This window comes from Tachyglossus aculeatus, chromosome 19, assembly GCF_015852505.1.
Source record: "Tachyglossus aculeatus isolate mTacAcu1 chromosome 19, mTacAcu1.pri, whole genome shotgun sequence".
Classification (NCBI taxonomy): domain Eukaryota; kingdom Metazoa; phylum Chordata; class Mammalia; order Monotremata; family Tachyglossidae; genus Tachyglossus; species Tachyglossus aculeatus.
In genome coordinates, this window is record NC_052084.1 from 7717910 (window position 1) to 7734017 (window position 16108).

Sequence of the window (16108 nt, forward strand, 5' to 3'; positions counted from 1 at the left end):
GTTGGGTAGGGACTGTCTCTATATGTTGCCAACTTGTACTTCCCAAGCGCTTAGTACAGTGCTCTGCACACAGTAAGCGCTCAATAAATACGATTGATGATGATGATGCATTCAGCTTCAGTGTTCTGCCTACATCCAGTTGACTCATTAAACATTCTCGAACCTGAAAACTTCCCAGACCATTAAAGAATAATGAAGGTGAGATCAGACACTCTGGAGGCACTTCATCAATATCCTCTTCTTGGGATGTCAGGTCAACGTGATTAAAGGAGACCTTCCTTCCCGCCACCGAGACGTGGAGCCTAGTTTGTCTACTTGTTTGGGTTGTGTTTTAATATTTCATCACTCCTTTTGCATCTGTCTCCAATCCCTTCACCCCACTTAAACTTTGAGATTGTGAGTCCCATGATGGACAGAAACTGTGTTTAAGTCCCACCTGTGGGCTTTAAGCCACTGCTTGGTACACAGTAAGCACTTAATCGTTACTATCACTACTAGTACAGGGGGGAAGAGTTAGGATTAAACCAGCACCTCAACCCAGTTTGGATGGTGTTTCTATCTGTGACAGCAGTACCTGGATAGAGCTGGAAGAGGAGGAGAGAAAGGGACAGCTGCTTCCGCAGTGGAAAGCCTAGGAAGACAGCTATAATAAATGATAGGGATGGCTAAGCAAGAGAATGGGCACGAACAAAAAGCAATTATTAGAAGTTTCTATCATAGTGGCCTACCATTAGTATTCAAGGATTTACAATCTAATGAAAAAGGCAAACACATACAAGATGATGCGCCTATAAAAGATCCAAAGACTACAGATTAAAAACAAGCACCGATGAATAAATAAATAATAGGGTGTTGAGTTAGATGATCTAGGCAGGGGAAATAGTATAAATAATAAATAATCAACTAGAGAGATAACAGGATCAAAAACCAATCAACAGCATTTCTTGAGCATTGGAAAACTACAACAGAATTAGTAGACATGACCCTCATTATCAAGGAGACTAGGGTGACTAGGAGGGGCTCTTGGGAGATGTGGTCAGCCTAAGCTGAGAACAGTAGAGGGGGAGGCAACTAGGAATGAGGAAACCACCTGAAATGGATCACGCCACACTCTGGGAGGCAATGAATGTAGTACTGCCAGGAATTAGGGAAGTAACTGATTGGCACTCAAAAGAATACACTCTGCTTGTCATGAAAGAAGAAAAAAAAATCAAAGTCCGTGATAACTGTATGTGCAATTTACCAACCCAGTGGCAAGGAGGTAGAAGGGTATTGGGGTCAGACACTAATCAAACTAGAAGAAACAAACCCAGCACACTGAGTGCCAACACAACGGCCTCTTGATATCCTTCTGAAGCTTATACATCTAAGAGTTTGCTGTCAAAAAAGTCAACTCACTTTGGGGAAAGAGACACCATTTCCCCTTCACTCTGGGCCAGTAGACCAATTCAACCCCCACCCACCCGGTTGCATCCCAGCAAGCGCCCCTTTTCCTTTAGTTTGGTGGTATGGATATAGAGAGAATACTGTCAGCAGGGGAACTCTACATCAAACCCCAATCCTCCATCTGGGCACTACAAGAGAATGTAAAGGGGTGCCCTGAATTAATTGTAACAAACACAACGAGAAGCAGCAAGGCCTTGAGGACAGAGCCTTGGAGTTAGGAGGTCATGGGTTCTAATCCCGACTCTACGACTTGTCTGTTGTGTGACCTTCGGCAAGTCACTTCACTTCCACTGTGCTCAGTTACCTCATCTGCAAATTGGGGATTGAGTTTGTGAGCCCCACATGGGACAGACACTGTGGCTAACCCGATTTGCCTGTATCCACCCCAGCGGTTAGCACAGTGCCTGGCACATAGTAAGTGCTTAACAAACACCACAGTTATTATTCACTTCACTGGTCAATTAGGAATCAAAAGATTACGAGGCTCAAACAGCCCTCAATCAGAGTTGGGTATGAACTGATTTGACCCAGGAAGGCCTTGGGGTGCTGCTGAAGTTTGCAGGCTAACTTGGGGTTGTCTAGGTTAGTCTCAAAAACAGTAAGGAGAACAGAACAGTTTCAAAGACCCTCACCAGGTTTTGATATCTATCATAGCCACCCCAGGGCAGATCTGGGTGCCAGGCCCACTCTAAAGGAACCTAAACCCCCAGAGGGCCCAGATGTGATTAAGTGGCCTCATGAACCTTTGGATGACCTTGATTCTGTATAGACCTTCTCAAGGCAGCTGTCAATGCAAGTGGAATCTCTGGGCCCACCTCTTTGCCTTGTTACACCGAATCCCTGAGAAATTGCAGAACCATTTTAAGTTAAAATAAGTTTTAAGTTAAAATGAGTTTTAAGTTAAAAGCTAAAGGTTCAACCTAACAGCTATATCAGTTGGAAGAGAGCCAAGCCTGATAAGAGCAGGACAAAAAAATTCCTCATTACCTTTATTTTAATGTAGCAGCTTCTACCACAGCTGAAATATGCAGTACTGAAAAGACATCAAGTTCGTCAAATCTCTTGAAACCACAAGGAAAATATATTGTCCTTTGTTCTCAGAAGTCTGTGAAAGGATAACAAAAGACAAAAACAAAACAGTAAGCACTCAGTCCCGGGGGAAATCCAGAACAAATGTCACTTGAGGAAGCAGACAATATTGTTGAAGCATGCACAGTACTACACTCAGTGCAATTCCCTATAGTCAAATGGCATTTCAATAATTTGACATTCAGCATCTTGCTGGTTTAGTAATTTTGATCATTTTCAAAAAAGTTCAAAACAGTGAAAAGTTACATTTTTAGAATAAATGTGGCTAGATACATCATAACTCATTAAAACTTAGAATTCATTTCAAATGTGGAATTACCATGGTGGTATGGCATATTAAGATACACAAACTTTTAACAATTCATTAAAACACTAAAGTGAAGTTGATTCATTTGGCTCAAAAACCTAAGGATAGAAGTACCTTTGCTAGTTCAATTCTTCCAGATGAGAATTATTTTTATTCTTTGGCATGGTATTCATAAAGAAGATCATAGTTAATAGCACAGTATCTCCCAAGATAGAATAGACTTATTTTTTGAATGCAATGACCTGTTTGTTACCTACTAAGATGACTAGCTCCTATGTTGGGAAAGAGATCCAGTAAAAAGCATTACAGAAATATTTGAATCTTAACAAATTTTTAAGACATGAGCAATCCTGCCTCTCCCTTCCCCCAATTCCAAACATTCATGCTCTGCAATCTTTTTTCCACTATAGTGACCAAAATATCTATATGAGAAAAGTTCACAAACAGCTGCTTTTATTTCATCGTCAAGCCTTTTAATTAGCTGGATTTCAAGATATTTAAGCCTATGAAAAACACTACATCACATGACCCTCATGTGGCAGAGGCATAGAAAAACCTCTGTTTGGAGTTTATGTTGGCCCTGAAAATGAACATACTTAGTCATTACTCAACAACACCACATACAAAGAAAGCAATTGTTTCTTTCAAATGTATATCATTTCTATCACAGCTAACTGAAAACAAATTTCCTAAATGAATTTAACAATTCCCACTATAAAAATGTGGCATTTAAGAACTCTAAGAACTTAAGTATTAACAAAAGGCAGTGAAAAATAACTTTTCATTTTTAAACCTTTTTGTGACTAAAGGCATGCATGTGTGAGAGGCTATATTACAGTGTTTGAAATAATTGTATGACCAAGTGCTCTGGAATATTACCGACTTTATGTATCATCTAAGGATATATTAGCAAGACATTGGTGCTTAGAATTAAAACATACAGAAAGGCAGCTTACCTACCCCATTATATTCTGTTAATGACTGTTAAACCAGCTCTTTAAGCTCTCAGAAATTCACAGCATCACAGTCTAATTCTTAGTGTCACGGCCATCACTGATGTCTGATCAATGCTCACCCAAATGGTGAGGGGCCAGAAAACATGCACTATTGTATTTTCAATCGATCAATCAATCAATTGTATTTATTGAGCACTTACTGTGTGCAGAGCACTTGGGAAGTACAAGTTCATGAACAGTGTGCGCAAGTGATTCTTCCTTAATGGCACTCACTTGCAGGGATGTGTTCCCACGGTTGACAACTCTTTCTTCAAATCAAAGGACAACTTTACCAAGGTTTTATAGGAGCATTAACTCTTCTGACTAGCAGAGGACAATTCTGTGTATTTCTACCCACACTCTACATAGACTGCAGTGATGCACCAAACAAGTGAAGGAAAGAAAACAGAGAAGAGGGCCAAGAGTGTGAAGCATATAAAAGGCACCAAAACTGGAAGGAAAACAAGCTGAATGGATGGAGATAGGAGAGGGGATGTAAATGGGCAGTTAGAGAGGAGAGAAAGCCAAAGGGAGGTTCTCTGAAAATTATTCGTATGCCTCCAATAATTTTAAAGGATTCTCTATGGGCATCGAGGCCTGCACCTCTAAGGAAGTCAGTCTCTAGGTGGTGAATGTTATCGGACCCAAACCTAAAACCTGGATCATGGAATCAAGGAAATGAAAAGACTCCAAAGAATGCTTGTGCTCCCACATGACACCAGAAAAGGAATATTTGAAATTGGAGGGTAAGCAAAATTACCAGCATCATAAACAGTCATCTTGAGCAGGGACCTAATGGCTACTTGGTTGCTTGGTAACCATCCCTCATTTTTCATTTCCACAGCTATAGCTCCATCCAGCTCTGAGGAGAACTGAGCCCACAAAAAACTTTTCTACGAAGTTGTTAACTGAATGTCCACCACTAGTCACAGTGTTCACGACTTTGCTGTACTATGTCTTTAAATTGTTTATTCTGCCCTCCAGGGGTACACAACTTATGTCCTATATTAGACTGCAAGTTCCTTGAGAGCAGGGACCTCATCCTATTTGTACTGTATGCTTCCAAGTGTCTAAATAGCATCCTGCGTAAAGTAGGCACTCAAACACTGACGATAACAATTAATTTGAAGTTTTATTTGAAGGTTCTGTGATCAACTGTATCAAAATTTATGGTGTAGGGCAGGGAGCCTTGTTTCTCCTTAACCCTTTACATTAAAAGTCAAAGGAACTCATATCATATTTTCTGGGCAATGAATGGCACAACGGAGATTAGTCTTGCTGAATGCAATGGATGATTTCATATATTTGTGTAAAAGGAGACATTGATAATGGTATAGGTCAGCTTTTTTAGAAGATTAAAATTCATGCAGGAGAAAGAATACTAACGGAATTAAGTTTGGAAAAGAGGGAGGTGAGAGAAGTATTCACTTCAAAATCAATTTTTCATTCCATATTTATCAGCATGAATGATAGCTCAAGTAATCTTTCAAAGATTTTTAGACAGTGAAAAGTAAATACTTTCTTTCTATTTGCTAACACCTTACACTGTTTAACATGCCAGGGATGTTTATTTTTTCAACTCACAAAAAAAATTTTTAATACTAACACCTCTCTGTATTGAACTCTAACTATAAGGAATTTTAAAGTTTTATACTTAAAGTTATACTTAAACTATGGCTAAAAAATAATAGTTAACAGATGCCTTCATTTTGTTACCCTCTTTAAAATTATATTAAAGAATTTTAATAAATGGTTGGAATGTTACTTTTTTTGAAAGTTGATTTTTTTTTTTTTTTACTGTGTAGGAGGTAATAACAATTCCAGTATCTCAAGATATGTTCCAGTATGGAAACATGGTTTTGCATTTGGCTAAGAGGTGGCATTTTGCAGGCAATGTTTTAAAAGGTTTTTTCAAAATGGCCCTTAAAAGATGCCTATGTTCATTGTATTTATATTGATGTATTTGTTAGTTGGAACAATGTTCTCATTAACTAGATCACCTATTTACAGAGGGGAAATTTTAAAAAGGAAAGGAGAGACTTGGCACAAGTTTAGCCAGAGGCAGAAGGATAGCTGAGCTGAGATCCCAAGTTCCCAACTTCCAGTCCCTTTGCCTGTCACTAGTTCTTTGTATATCAAACTAATGTGATACAGCCTTGCACAGAAACTACTAAACAATATTAACATACTTGGTGAGATATCTAAATATATAGCCAATTTAAATTAAAACCATCTGACTAAATGACTAGATCAATGCTTTGTAGCTTTAATTGAGAGGAGGGAAGGAGGACTCTTTGTGTGGCCTTTCCACCTGAAGAAAGGAAGGGGGATGGCTTCTCCACATGAAGAGATTTAACCCCTAAGGGGAAGCAAGTAGGTTTCAAGCTTTTTGAAAAGGAATGGAATGGCACTCTGCCTCTCATTTTGCCCCACTTCAAAACATTGGTTTATCTGATGAACTGCAACTCGTTTTTCTGACACTGTAAATTATTGTTTAATTGTTGGTCTTACACAGCTCCCTCTTTCCGTGGTTCAGAACTTGGAGGTAGACCCATGACCGCAGGCACAAACGGTTTAAAGCAATAACGTGGAATTTCATGGGACTCACTCAACCCTTTCTCAACTCTGCCACCAGCAACAAAGACGAGAGGAAGGTAAGAAAAGCTCTTTCGGTGGTCTCTGCTTCCACAGCTGGCTCCCTGACATCTTGGAAAATGGATTGGGGGTTGATTATGAGTGGCCAACACAAAATTTGTCCCAGACCTACACTTCGGGGAGTAGTCAACCACTGCTTCTACGCTGGCCTTTCCATGACACTAAATCATTTTCAGAAGTGCTCTAACCTTTTTGGGCCTCAGACTCCCTCAGATCTCATTATGAACACGATTTCCCCCAAGCACCGGCCAAAAACCTGACAGGCAACATGGGGGCTTTTCCGAGGCTGGAACTCAATTCTGCCAATGTATGTTGGAAAAGTGTGTTCTCAGATCAAACCTAAACAAAGAAAACTTATTCAAGACTCTCTGGGTGCTCAATGATGAACAGACACTTTTCTATCTACTGTGATATAATTCTGAACATGAAGAAAATGCCACTCTTTACATTAAGGCCAAAGAAACATTTCAGTAAGAAACTTTATCCTTAGTTAGCCATGCAGAATGGCGCAAGCCAAGAAGCTCTGGACATGAAAGTTGAGCTAGACCCAAAGGGGGGAAAAGACTGAAGGCAGGGAACATTTTAATGAAAATTAAAAATGCAGTCCACTGACACTTTTTATTCAGACCAATAATGGTGAGGCAGGGAACATTTTAATGAAAATAAAAAACGCAGTCCACCGACACTTTTTATTCAGACCAATGATGATTCAGCCATATATGTATGAAATACAGGATATATAGATGTTTCTTCCCTAGGATATTGATTGGTATAAATTCTGCAAGCAAATAAATCATTGAGCCAATGGCTTATTCTATTTTGGTTGTCTACTTATTCACTCTTTTTATACTTAAGTCACTTTTCCTGCAATCTACGAGCATCACTAAAGAACTGAAAGTTAATTCTTGATGCTTTGGCAAAATGACAGCAGATATTCTGGGTGAGAGACTAAGATTTCCCTCCTATTATTGACCTACAAAACATTATTTGCTGCCCCTGGAACAAATACTCAGTTCTGCTATAATGCATTCTCATGGCACACACTGACTAGAATGTTGTTAGGGAATTAGAGAATGAATGTCCAGCCAACAACACAAACATGTTGGGATACAGCATGCTGCAATAGTGGAAGAAACTGTGGACAGCACCGATCACAGTGAGTGATCGATGCAAGCTTTGCTAGAATCCAACCTCCACACTGTAGAAGAACTGGATGTGCAGATATCATGGTTCTGAGAGTCTGTTCAAAGCCAGTTAGAATTTCACGGCTAGCACAGAGAATCAATTTACCTAAAAACAACTGAGTTTGTCCCTCTTAGATGCCTGTCAGCCCAATTCTGTTCAGTGACCAAACGATTTTCCAAACTAGCCTCAGTTCAGACCATTAGTGGTTTAGACAACCATGGTTCTGATCATTAGCTTTCTTCTGAAGTTGAGGTTAAAACACAGAGGACACTTAAAGAGCGACATGAAGGAAGAAGCTACTCTGCCTGGCCGTGGGTTTTGGGGCTGATTTTACCAAGGTGCTCCTGAAGAATCTCTGCTGAACCACATGTGTTGGCATTCATTGCTGACTGATTTGAACTGCACTGCTTACATCCTCAGGAGTGGTGGTTGACTCCTATACTGACAGTATGGGACCATAATTTCACATCATAGAAAATGGATTGGGTAGGCAAGGTGGATAAGGAGAGGGATCTTCAGGACATCTCCCCACCTTAAAGGCCCTTCTGAAGTTCCATCTCCTCCAGGAGGCCTTCCCCAATTAATCTCTCATCTCCTCAACCTAGGTTTCCCCCCATTATCACTTCAGTTACACGTCACCTAAGCTTTTGGGCTTTCACTTTCTGAAGGCCCACATTTCCTCCACCACGCAGGGGCAATGTTTCTAGGGGCATTAAAATCTAGGATCCCTAGACTGTAAGATCCTTGTGGGCAGGGAAAGAAACTTCCAACTCTGTTAAATTGTATTCTCCCAAGTACTTAGTAAAGTGCTCTGCGGGACAACCTGGTTACCTTGTACCTACACCATCACTTAGAACAGTGCTTGGCACACAGTAAGCACTTAATAATAATAATAATAATGATGGCATTTATTAAGCACTTACTATGTGCCAAGCACTGTTCTAAGTGCTGGGGAGGTTACAAGATAATCAGATGGTCCCACATGGGGCTCACAGTCTTCATCCCCATTGTACAGATGAGGTAACTGGGGCCCAGGGAAGTGAAGTGGCCCAAGGTCACACAGCTGACAAGTGGCAGAGCTGGAATTAGAACCCACAACCTCTCCCAATCCTGCGCTCTTTCCACTAAGCCATGCTGCTTACAAACAAATGCATTATTGTTATAGTAAGCACTTAACATATACCATCATCATTATTATTATTACTATTATCTTGCCATCCCCGAGCCTTTTCAGAAAAAAGCCCGGCACCTGGCTTTCAGGAGTTCCCACCGCCTGGATATTGCGCTGTCCTTTAAAAATATCAGCCTCTTTGCAGACAAACATTTCTAAAATTCACAGTTCAGGCTAGTTGGGGGTCCTAAATTCTTTGTGCTGGAGCTCAATTTCTACAATGGTCCATCTTGGCTTGTGAGATTCCAACTCACCTAATTATACGTGAGTCTCCCGAGACAACAATACCATTGTCGGAAAACACTAAATACTTGCATAATGTAAATAAATCATTTCAATATTCAGAGTATCAACCTAACATATTTCCAGCATTAAGCATAACCAAACAACTGCTAAGAATTATTTCAGAACAGAATATGAGGAGGAATACTGTTTCAAGCTTTATATTCCTAGAAAATCCTACAACCCTCAAACAAGAGTAACAATATATTCAACCACCAAAGTGTGGTGTTAATTGCTTTGGAGAGGAGTCTGAATATAATTACTTACTCATGCAGTTAATTCTCAAGAGGCTTGAAGAAAATAAGTAACCAATTAAATCTATGTTTAATGAGAACTAGAGCTATAAAAAGGCATTTGTTTTTCAAAGAAACTGAGCTTATTATGTCTACAAAACGTTTCTATGTGATATCATTATATTATAAATTATCTGAGGATAGGACCAAACATGTTCTACAATGTGCTGAGGATGGTCGCATGCACATCAACCCTCCCCCCAATTCCGCCAAACAAATTCCGCACACCCCTCCTGTGGGTTGTCCATAATGAAAATAGCCCCATTCTAAAAGACAAAGCACAACAACAAAAAAAACCCACACATTTTTTTTTATCATTATTTTCACTTGCCCTTTCCCCATTTGGATGTTTTATTAATCTATGTTTTTAATCTGGACTACTAATTTAACATCTCATTATTATCAGCAGAATACACTGTGAGGTTTACTAGGTTCCGTAGGAAACCCTGACCTAAAAGTCTAATGGAGGAAAGAGACAGAAGACAAAAAAAACAAAAAAAAAAAACCAACCCCAAAATGCACAGCTAGAGGGGAAATCCACATTTGAGGGGTAAATAGCTTCATGGAAAAAGGAACAGAAACACATTAAAAAGATTTGCACAGATGTCATATTTATTCAAGGAAGCTGAAGGAATGGTCCAAATGGAGGGTTATGGTAATGTTTCAGGCAGTTAGTAGGATTTTAGTACACCTTTGAAGGGAGGGACACAGTTTTGTGAAATAAAGCAAGAAGGAAGGGTATTCTACTAGGTGTGGATGATATCTAGGAGATGGAAATCATACTAGAACAGGTTAGGTGTGATGAGATGTGGCCAATGTGAACAAAAAAAAAAAAAGATACTTACGTAGACAGGAGCCAGTGACAGGAAAATCTTTAAACCAGTGAAAAACAGTTTTAATTTGAAGAGTGGTGATGGGTGCCATTGCAGGCTTTTGACATCTGAGGAATGTCCAAAATAGAAAGACAGCTAAGAAAAATGATTCACGCTGTAGTTTGAAAGGATAGGCTGCAGCAGGGGAAGAGTCATAAAGTAATTTAAATTAGGGCTGTTGCTCTAACAATGGAGAGGAAAGGGTAGGTTCCTGGGATACAATACTTCCAGACCATAAGCTTGTTGTGGGCTGGGAACATGTCTACCAACTCTGCTTCACTGTACTCACCCAAGCGCTTAGTAGAGTGCTGTACCCATGGTAAGCACTCAATAAATATTATTGATTGACTACAGAAGAAGAAATTATGGGGCTTGGTGAGACGGTGTGGGAGTAAAGACTGTTCAAAGGTTACAAGTGTGAGGTTCTCGAATAGAGGTGCTGCTAACAGTGATGAAAAAGTCAGGAGCTAGTTCAATTTTGGACATCACTGGGAAGAAACCCTGGGGTTAGGAGGAAAAAAGATTACAAAAGAGCTTCACAATATTAAGGGGTTGACAATGAGCTTGAAGACTGAGGTTACCTGCAAAACCTCAAGAGCAAAACCCTACCCACATTCAAAGATTCCCATCAGCAACAAACTGCTGATGCTGAATTGATACGTCAGCAGCACGTTATCCGATAATGCGCTGATGGACAAGTATTAGGAAAGCTGATTCAAGTTTAACAAGTACTCCTTCCAAGACTTAAATGTACTTGCTGACTTCATTAAATTCTTCTGGATAAGGAAATGATAAACCTTGGATTACACCCAGGCCTCGGAGTATACCCTGAGAGAACAGAGTTTAAGAGCCTGGACTTGGGAAACCTGTGTCATTCTCCAGCGAGTGAGAAACAGCAAGCGATTTGCTTTTTTACCATTTTAAAAGTCTGACAGGTATAGTCCTCATGAAGAGCCAAATGACCCTAATTGTCCCAACATCCCAACTGTCTGTACCACATGGACCCCACCCTCTGTTTCCGATTACTCCCTCTGGTTGAAACAACACGGTGCAGGCCACCTCCCCTCGGCCCAGACTAATTAAGGGCTCTGCCTGGACCAGACAACCATCGTCTGGTCCCTAACTTTTCAAATAAACTTCTCTTAATGTCTCAAGAAATGATTCCCTAAACCTGTTGTCTTAATTACCTCAGTCAATGTTCTGCCCAAACCCATACAATTGTTCTCTTTGCTTCTCTCCGTTTCCACTGACCATCTTCTAGACCAAATCTAGTGGTTCCTGCTCCAATCTAATCCTTCTTGCCCCTTGGTTGCTTTCAACACTGCTGGTCACATCTCGTTGCTGCTAAAATTTAAGGGCTTGATTTCAAAGATACAGTAGTCGGTTCTTTTACAATGGGAGTTTTTAATCCTAGTTTTAATCCTAGGTTTTAATCCTGACTCTGCCACTTGTCAGCTGTGTGATCCTGGGCAACTAAGTGTCTCTGTGCCTCAGTTCTCTAATCGGCAAAATTGGGACTAAATATATATTCTCCTTCCAGCTTAAACCATGAACCCCATGTGGAACCTGATTATTTCGTATCTACCCAGCACTTAGTATAGTATTTGGCACAAAGGGAGCCCTTAACAAATACCACAACTATTTCTCTAGACTGTAAGATCACTGTGGGCGTGGAATGTGTCTACCAACTCTGTTGTATTGTACTCTTCCAAGCACTTAGTAAAATGCTCTGCACACAGTAAGCACTCAATAAATACCACTGACTGACTGACTAATTACCAACCTTGACTGATATTGTGCCTTTTCAGCCAGTGTTTTGGTTGGGAAACTTCAGAAACTAGGGAATGCTTTTCCTATAATGCTGTCTACCTGGATAAAATGCAATGTGGTGTTAGAAGAAAACTCTGCATATGTGTGTAGCACTGTTCGAGGCAAGTGTATTGTAACATGAATTTTCCTTAAAGCAGGGTTCACCAAGAACGCAATCCTCATGTTGGACTTGGATGGTTCTCAGTCTTCGTTTTGATTTTTCTTCCTTTAACTGGTCAGGCTTCTGAAGACTCTGTCCTGGATCCTTTGCACCCTCTTGGGAAATGCATCTTCCATGCTGTCTCCAAAAATCTCTCTCTCCAGGCATAGCCAAGCACTTGTTTTCCAGTCTCCCATTTCCTCCTGCATCTGGATAATTTCCACTGTAATGATCAACCACTTTCTCAAACTCTATATAAAATTGAACTGCACATTTCTATAAAGTTGACCTCTTCACATTCCCTTTTAAAACCTCTCCTCTTCCTAACCATCCCCTCACTGCCAGCAACACCATTATGCCTCCAGTCCACATGCCCTGAACCTCTTCCCCTTCCAGGACCCAAGGAGAATGTGGGGTCTGCAGCAAAGCCACTAGTAGGAATCCCCTACCTTGATCAGGTAATCTACTACAGGTAACCCACTCAGCAACCACATGCTAGACATCTCTTTCACCTCATGAATGAGGTCTTATGTTTATCCCTTTAGATGATAACCTAGAGGGCAGAAACCTGCCTTTTTCTTTTTCTGAAAATTCCCTCTCCGTCTGGTAAAGGGCTTTTGCACAGAGTAGGCACTACTTGATGAAGATAATGGGGTTCAACTTGATTGGCACAGTCCCACATATAGATCCAAAGATGTCATAAATTTATATTAAATCTATCTTTACTGTCCTAACTCATTCTCTTTCGGATAAATCCGTATCAGTAATACCTACTCCCTGGGTGAATTTATCCATCCCCCCGCATCATCCTGGTCTCTCTTACTTGAAAGCACAGGTGTCTCTTTTGATTCTTTTAATTTTTGCCTCTTATCCAAGTCATTACATCCTGTCCCATTTTTTTCCCTACCCATCTCACAGGCACAAAAGCAATGTTTTTCCTTCCCACAAGACCTTCCTCAAACTCTGAAGTATTCAAGAAGTTTTCTTGGACTAGATTAACTGTAGGAGATTGCAGAAAAGATGACAAGAAACCAGAAATATGAGTCCAATATTTACTTGGTCTGATAGTTCCCTCTCTCAGGGCATCCTCAAGAGTTTCTGTACCCATCAGTGGCAAGCAGCCTGTTGTTCCAAAGGTTGGGTGGTGAAGGTGGAGGGGAAGGACAGAAGGGAAGCACAATTTGGACCATACTGAGCCCCTGGATATAAAAATATCCTGAACCCCATATGGAAGAAGGGGAAGTGTAACAGATTCATCTGATTTCCTGGGGTCCTTGGCATCAGTGGTCCCTCTGGGCCAGTGACACTCACAGAGCCTACAGTCGACCTAAGCAGACTCCTTTAGGGAGAAAGCTTGGCCCATTCCCCTGTGTGCAGTGAGGGAAGCAATGAGCTAATGGCTATTATTCAATTTACCGTTTTTTTGGCTCCCTGACAGGCAATCACACTTCTGCATCTAACAATTCTTTTTCCCTTTTCCCCTAAGAGATTTACATCATCTACCACATATGAAAAATGGAAAATAAAACAGAAACAAAAAGGAAAAGTTTGTGCAATATCATTTATATGAACAATATATGTGATGTGGTACATTCCTTAAAATGTTTAGTTCCTATAGAGCAAGGAACTTAAGCATTTGTCCTGTTAAAGTGTTAGAATCTGAATACCAAAAGTAACTCTTCTACAACCTCTTCATAATTAAAAGTATAACCATTTAAAATTTGTAATATAAAAAAAAAACAACTTGACAAAGCCTGAGGGTGTAAAACCTAGGATTAGTAGACCAGGAGCCAGGAGGAAGCATGTGATTGATAAAAAGCTGCCAATTCCACAATTATATTGTTGAGACTAAGTCTTCAAATCAGCCAGAATATGGGGTTTTTCAATTTTGGCCCACCATTTAGACATTTTTCTAGAAACCACTGCATCGGTACCCAGATGTTGTTGTTTTTGTTCCAAATTCTTCATCCAACCACAACTAAAATTTGAGGATTTCATGGGCTCTCCCAATGGTTTAATATTCCAGAAGAAAGGAAGAAAAGGAAGGATAAATCTTAAGAATCACTGTAAAAATAGAACCAGGTCTCTAAATAAATGGCTCTATTTAAGAGAAGGAATAAACATATTAGAAGGAACCCAGTCAACAATTCTTTTGTCATTTGTCACTGGTTGTGCCAAGCATCTCAGGAAAAAGCTGCTGAATTTTTTATTCCATTCACCTTGCTAAAAGGCAACAGAGAGAGCAGAATTCTAGTTTTTTTCTTCTTTTTACAGTAGTGGTTGATGACAATGCACATTTCTAGACCATAACAGGTTTTCAGGTGAATCTTCTAAGAAAGGGTAATAATAGGTAGGGCTCATAGCCAGCTCACCACTGACATTTGAGTCTGAAAAGAGGGTGCCAGCAGGAAAACATGGAAACGTTTTTCAAAGTTAAAAAAAGCCCATGTTCCAAAGCAGAATTAGAAAACACCCTTGCACTGAATGTTTCCAATACTGAAACTACAAGAGCCAATCATGACCGGTTCCCACCACCTGAATATTTTTGGCTTTTTCCTGAAACCAAAATCATTATTGAACAAGAACCTCAATCTTACTATCTAATTTTTATTAGATACAAAAGGAGCACTGAAATTACATTCTGAGTGAGGGGCCTTGTTGCTCATTAGCAATGTATGGGGTAACTAGAATGAACACAGAACATGCTTTTTGATGATAAAGTGGCAGCACTTTGTGGCAGAAATGAGTTTGTGTAAATAAAAGTCACATTTATGGATATTAACATGATAGAGCAACTTTTGAAATCCTCAAGGTAATGTTTTAATCAACCAACTGCGTTTACTGACTGTACTAAAGTTTGGGAGAGTACAATGCAATACAGTTGGTAGATACAATCCCTGCCTAAAAGGAGCTTAAAGTCTAGTAAATTGCTTCCTGAAACTACAAATATTCTAATGACTCCCATTGATACTTCTACTTTGGACTGGATTCATTGCAAAATAAATAATAAGGCATTCTTTATATGCTTAAGAATTGCAGTAATTTCAACATTCTACCTCAAAACTGCCATTATTGATGATGACAAGAACAATTTATGTTAAGGCCATTTAAACGATAATTCTAATTAAAGACACAGTAAAAGAAATTTTAAGATGATAAGTAAAAGCATATCAGAAAATCTTTTTCCAGACAATCAAATGCAAGAATAGTGGTACTACTGACAGAGGAGAAACAAAACAGGCACTGAGACTGCGAAGTCCAAAAGTAATCCTTTTGGGAACAATGCTGGTTATTTCTGATTTAAAAGGCACTTGCTCATATTTTAAAAAGATCTGTGTCTTCAAGTATCCAAGACCCAATTCCCACGGCAATATACCAATAGAATAACACAAAACTCTTCATGTTAGTAAAAGGGCTAAAAGGACCTGGTTTCCTTTGGCTTTTTATGGGGGGGGTGGGGAGTGGGAGAAATTTTAAGAGAATTTTTCAATTAATCCACCAACAAAATCCAACCTGGGCGATGACTGCCTTACCCTTGATGAAGATAGTGCAATATCTTCATCAAATGAGAATGCACTTCACTGAGTGGGAATGTGCAAGAGGGAATGGACGCTGAAAAAAAACTTACAAATGCAACACTGTACTATCCGTAAATGAAGCAGGGACATAAAGCTGTTTAGCATCTCACTGTCTGTTTCCTCATGCCAATGGAGTACCTAGGGACTGAATGCTGAGAAACTGATAGACTCTGAGAAACTGAGAAGCAGCGTGGCTCAGTGGAAAAAGCACGGGCTTTGGAGTCAGGGGTCATGGGTTCAAATCCAGGCTCTGCCATTTAGCTGTG

General features: G+C 39.9%; 1 protein-coding gene across 1 annotated transcript in view; it reads right to left on the reverse strand.

Annotated features, from left to right (window-relative positions):
• DISP1 (dispatched RND transporter family member 1) overlaps nt 1–16108 on the reverse strand; it is a 128496-nt gene that overhangs the window by 106058 nt on the left and 6330 nt on the right. The window contains exon 2 of the mRNA XM_038761344.1: nt 2434–2551. The gene's annotated coding sequence lies outside the window, so the exon portion shown is untranslated. The remainder of the gene's footprint in view (nt 1–2433; nt 2552–16108) is intronic.